Source organism: Eschrichtius robustus, chromosome 3, assembly GCF_028021215.1.
Source record: "Eschrichtius robustus isolate mEscRob2 chromosome 3, mEscRob2.pri, whole genome shotgun sequence".
Taxonomy (NCBI): Eukaryota; Metazoa; Chordata; class Mammalia; order Artiodactyla; family Eschrichtiidae; genus Eschrichtius; species Eschrichtius robustus.
Genome location: NC_090826.1, coordinates 96,708,183 through 96,714,208, shown reverse-complemented (window position 1 = coordinate 96,714,208; position 6,026 = coordinate 96,708,183). Strand labels below are relative to the sequence as shown.

Sequence of the window (6,026 nt, the reverse complement as noted above, 5' to 3'; positions counted from 1 at the left end):
AGGAGAATGGGGATTGGATTTTTTGGTGGGTGCCTTTGAGCAAGTCATTTCTCACATCTTTATATCTTTTCTATAATATGGAAACAACCTACTGCACAGGATGGCTGTATGTATAAGGACAATGGCTGCCTTCATTCACCCAAAAACACTTAGTGAGTGGTGCCTATGACGTGCAGTAAATAAGATAAATACATAAAGTACATGGTGTGTTAGTGAAAGTGCCAAGGAGAGCAAATAAAGTAGGGAAAGGAGACAGAAGGAAGAAGCAAACTTTTAGATAGGATGTTTAAGGTATACACTCATGAACAGGTGATCCAGGTTCTGTGGAACCTGAGGGAGGCTCTCCTCTAGAAGATAAAAGTTAAAACATCTTATTTTTTCAAATTTCACAAAAATATGTGGCCATATGAATAGATTTCTAGGGCTTGGAAGGGGACCCAGAGCATAAGCGTCAAGGGTTGCTCAGTAAACCCACCTCTGCTCACGGGTAACAGAGCTGTGGGAAGGGGAGGAGGAGGACTGTGGGTGTCACCAAAAGAACCTGTTTTATGAACCTTATGGTAAGTCATTCAACTACTCTGACCCTCAATTTCCTGATCTGTAAATGTCCTTATAAAGTTTTAAGGAGTGAATAGAGGCATATAAATCAAGTTCCTGGCTCATAGTAGTAAGTGGTCGCTATTACTTTAATTTGCATTCCTACCATGGAGAACCATGGTCTCAGCCTTGGGGAGGGACCAAAATAAAAAAGGGATTACGAGCCCCAGTGGCAGGCAGACCCCGCACTGCCTGTGAATGCTGGGGTCAGTGGCTCCCCTATGGAACTGGCGTGCGGCAATGGCCCTCATGTGCTACACTCTGGAGAACTGCCTTATAGAGATCACACATCTCGTGAAGGCCTAGCTGTCCCTATGGACTTGGATGCGTGAACAGGATGAACAGAAAGAGAGGAGGCTGGGCACATGGCTGACCTTGTATCCTTTGCACGACTATTACAACTGTCCCCAGAGCCTTCTCTCTCCTGTGCACAATGGCATCTCTTAAGGAAAAACTGATTGCGCCGGTCGCAGAAGAAGAGGCAACAGGCCCAAATAATAAAATCATTGTAGTGGGTATTGGACATGTAGGTATGGCATGTGACATCAGCATTCTGGCAAAGTCCCTGGCTGATGAACTTGCCTTTGTGGATGCTTGAAAAGATAAACTCAAAGTAGAAATGATGCATCTGCAGCATGGGGACTTCTTTCTTCAGACACCAAAATTTGTGGCAGATACAGTTTACTCTGTGATTGCCAATTCAGAGATTGTGAGGGTAACTGCAAGAGTCCGCCAGTGAGAAGGAGAGAGTCATATTAATCTGGTGCAGAGGAATGTTGTCTTCAAATTCATTGCTCCTCAGATCATCAAGTACAGTCCTGATTGCATCATAATTGTGGTTTCCAACCCAGTGGATAGTCTCACATATGTTACCTGGAAAGTGGATTACTTAAGCACCGTGTGATTGAAAGTGGGTGTCAAATGTGGATTCTGCTAGGTTTCACTATTTTATGGCTGAAAACTTGGCATTCATGCCAGCAGCTGTCATGGATGGATTTGGAGAGAACATGGCAACTCAAGTGTGGCTGTTTGGAGTATATGTGCCCAGCGTTTCTCTCTGGGAACAGAGTCCAGAAATGGGAAAGAACAACAATAGTGAAAATTGGAAGGAAGCATGTAAGACGGTGGTGGAAAGTGCGTGTGAAATCACCAAGCTAAAAAGATAACCAGCTGGTCTATTGGTTGAAATGTGACTGATCTCATTGAATCCATGGTGAAAAATCTATCCAGGATTCAACCGGTGTCAACAATGGTGAAGGGGATGCACGGCATTGAGAATGAAGTCTTCTGGAGCTGTTCATATATCCTTAATGCTCGGGGGTTAACCAGTGTTATCAACCAGAAGCTGAAGGCTGATAAGTTTGCTCAACTCAAGAAAAGTACAGATACCCCGTGGGACCTCCAGAATGACCTATAAGACCTGTGGCTTCTGGGTTCTAGGCTGTAGAAATTTTACAACTCCAATGTGAGGGAATTCCCTGGCAGTCCGGTGGTTAGGACTCTGCGCTTCCACTGCAGGGGGCACGGATTCCATCCCAGTCGGGGAACTAAGATCCCACATGCTGCGCGGAGGGGCCAAAAAACAAACAAACAAACAACAACAACAACAAAAACTCCAATGTGATTAGCCATGATCCTTTGGTTTTCATCCATGTACATGGATCACAGTTTGCTTTTCTCTTCCTAGTTGTGTGAATTCAGGTTCACAGAATCAAAGCCCATGTTTGGTTTTATGTTTGCAATAGGAGCCCTTGAACTAAGAATACTGACTATTAAAAAAAGGAAAAGAAGAAATGAAGGAAGGAAGGATGGAAGGAAACAAAGAAAGGATGGAGGCTGGGGGCTTGGACAGGTCCCGATTCCTGCCTCTGCCAACCTGTGGCCATGGCTGGTGGCTTCACCTGCTTGAGCTGCCGCTTCCTCGGCTGTCACACAGCAGGACAGTCCTGACACCGCTGCACGGGGTGGGGGGGGTGAGGACATGATGTGCAGGCACGCACAGAGTGAGGGGCCGCTGCCCCTGCCCTCCTCCTCTTCCAAGTCAGACACACAGTCTGGGACCTGTACCAGGAGGAGACGAGGCGGTGACGATGGCCTTGGGCACCTGGTGACTGAAAGTTCTCCCGGGCCCTGGGTGCGTGGCTGCCACAGCAAATGCTCTCGGGCATATAACAAAGCAAGCTTGGCTCGTGGTGGGTGCTGGTGACGTTCGATGACCTAAAACAATGAAACCCATAATCAGAGAGTGCTCGGACTTGGCTGCTGTGGGTTTGTTTGCCCACGCACGAGGTACAATCATCTCACTCGGAGTTACATCGGCTGTTAGCCCTCAAGTTCTGTTGCTAAGAGATTATGAGCCAAATGATGTTTCCAAAAAATAACCACTACAGGATGTTTCAGAATAGAACCATAATAACAGCCCAAACAGAACGGGTATGTTGTTATTGATAAATCCTTACGAAGAGCCGAGGGATGGGGTGACTGGGAGGATAGCCTGGCCATACACCTTCTACGGAAATGACTGGTTTGCCAAGGTCTTGAATATAACAAAATAAACTCAGGGATAAAACTGTAAGGGACATAATATAATGTCTTCATGATTCTGAAATCAATCAACCAAGATGTATTTGTTGGGGGCCTATTTGCCTGTTCCGTGCATGTTTATGACCATCTTAGCCACATTAAGTTGCAGGCAGTGACTAAGTCTGGCATAGCTGTAACCACCCCTGTTTGGCAGGGTGCCTGTGTGTCACAGTTGATTAAGTGATTTAACAGCCGTTTGCAGCCACCTCCTCCACTATTGCTCTGTTGCTGGGGCAACAGGAACCAGTCAACTAACAGAAGCCCACGTTAGAGCAGGACAAGAGATTCCATCAACAGGGAAGTCAGAAAACAGGGCCCTTGCAAGGAACTGATTGTCATCTGGTGCCTAGACCAGTTCTGCCCATGGGATTTTCCTGGGAAGATGCAGCCATTCTGCTGTGGGTCCTCACCTCCAGGTGATCTCTATGAGGCAGCTGAATTAGTGCAAAGCAGCTGTCATCTGTTAAGAAAGGAACCCCTGATCTCTGCCCGCCTCTTTCCTGACCAGGGAGCCAAGCCGTGTGATGCCAGCCCCGCCTACCTCTTCCCCTCTGGACGCCCCCATCAGGCCCTCTGCTTGCTGTCTGGCTGGCTCCCCTGGCTGCAGTGGCCTCAGGGTCTACGTTTTATCTCGCTGGGCAGGTAACGGAGGGCAAGTCGTTGTGTTCTTCTTTCTCATTTTACAGGTGAGGGAGACAAGGTCAGAGGGACAGAGTAAAGTGTCAAAGCCGCACAGCTAGTAAGTCAAGTGCAGACTCCTGTCGTGTAGCCCCAAATCCCAGGATCCTCACTGCTCACCAGACCCCAAGAGCCCAAGATGCTTTGCACAGGAAACCGCCAAGTGTTGCAACGGCTCCCAGAAAGGGGTCAGTGTTTCCATGGGCCAACCCTGGTGACCCTCTGTCACTGTGTGGCACCCAGGGAAGGGGGCAGAGCCATAAGCACTCTGCCTTCCTCTTTCCCCCAAGGGGCAGAAGAAGGGGGTCATGAATCAAGCCAACCATTAAGATCCCAGACTTGGAAGCTTATTCTGCCACTTAGTACCTGGGTGACCTCAGGCAAGTTAATCTTCTGCAAAGCTGTTTCCTTTCTTAAAATTAGGAGATCAGTACATACGTACTTTATAGGGTATTTATGAGGAATGCGTGAGATTAAACAGGTAAAAATGGTTAGCAGTGTATATGCGAAACACTTGATGAATTCTAACAGCAGCAGCGGCTGGGGCTATAATATCCTCATTTTCACCACCACCATCATCCATTTCTGCTCAGGACCTGGGGTGCAAGTGGGCAGAAGGCTGGCACCAATTAGAGTGCCATTATACTCCCCAGTAGTGACTGGCCTGTTCCATGAAAGCTTTTGGTGACAAAGGGACACATTTCCCAGGGTTCCTGGTGATAGATGCTTCATTTTTCAGAAGCTGGACTCAAGGAACGGAAAAGCAGCTTTGTGGGTTTCCATGCCTGTCTAAACACATGTGCTTCCAATTGGCTCTGCTGGGCTGGAATTCCCCGGTGCCCGGCCCAGGCCAGCTCCCTCCACTGCCCAGTGCCCCCCACCTTGAGTCATGCTGGGCGCCTGCCCTTGGCCAGACCTGGGGCCTCAATGGCAGATTGCTTCCTCCCCATCATTTCTCAATTCCATCCCTTGGAGTGGGAAGAGCTGGGGGCCCCCCGTCCAGTCTGTCTGAAAGTTGTTACTCTGAGAGTCTGAAAACCGCAGCCCGGAGAAGGGCATCTAAAGGCGGGCTGGGGGGAGGGTGGAGATGAAGGCTGAGGTGGAGGGGTCATAAATTCACCAGCCCCGCCGCTTAGCATCCGCCCCCAGTGCAACGGCTCCAGTTATCCTGTGGGGTCAGGATGCTGTTTCTGCCGAGTCATCCTTTCTTGCCCAGAGGGATCCTGGCCCAAAGCCACATTCCTGGTGGGGTCTGAGTGCCACAGAGCACGGAAACTTCCTTTCTCACCAGCCTCCCAGCTCTCCAGCCCGGCACACAGGCCGGTCTCTCAGCAGCCTCTGCCGGCAGCAAACACGCTCCGCTCCTCCAAGTCTGTGTGTGTCCCCCCAGAAGTCCAGCCCACCCCAGACCCTGAGCTCCGGGAGCGAAGAACATCCCACAGGGAGCGAAGCAGGTAGTGTGCCAGTACCTGAGGGAAGGGAGGAGAGGCAGGGCCTAAGCGGAGGGGCCCAGAGGGGGATTGAGGAACTATTTAAAATTCCTGCCTGTCCACCTGGTGGGCCCTCCTGCCAGTGGGGGTCCAGCAGCCCCACTGAGAAGGAGACTACTGCCCCAGGACTGGCTTGGGCAGGGACCAAATCTCAAGCCAAAGAGGCAATGAGACAGTCTAGGCTTCAGCCCTGGGCCCATCCATACTTCCCCCCACCCAGTAAGTCCAGCTTCCCCTGATCGTGCAAAACTTCAGTGTCCCCAGATAAACAAGCCGACCACACCTTCTGCAGAGCCTAGGTTTCAGGAACACCTTTGAGTACCCACAGTGTGCCAGGCACCGTACTAGGCACTGGCCCTACCACAGAGGACAAGGTAGATGTGCCCAAATCCCTGATGTCTTTTCCAGGTCCACTGCCCTTGTCTCCACTCATGTTCTCATCGCAGACTGCTTGGGTTACAATCTTGATTCCTCACTTCCAGCTGTGTGATCTTGAGCAAGTTACTTTTCCTCTCTGGGCCTCCATTGCCTCAGCTGTAAAATGGGGGCAAGCTAGTGTCTACTTTATAGGAATATTAAGAGAGAGAAATGAGTTCATGTATGTAAAATATTTAAGACAGTGCCTGGCACAAAGAGCTCAACACGTGTGTGTGTGAGCTTGTGTGTGCGCACACACGC

At 49.8% G+C, this 6,026-nt stretch overlaps 1 pseudogene; it reads left to right on the top strand.

Annotated features, from left to right (window-relative positions):
* The first annotated feature begins 1,030 nt into the window (after positions 1-1,030).
* Positions 1,031-2,014, top strand: LOC137761211 (L-lactate dehydrogenase B chain pseudogene; annotated as a pseudogene).
* The last annotated feature ends 4,012 nt before the right edge of the window (positions 2,015-6,026 follow it).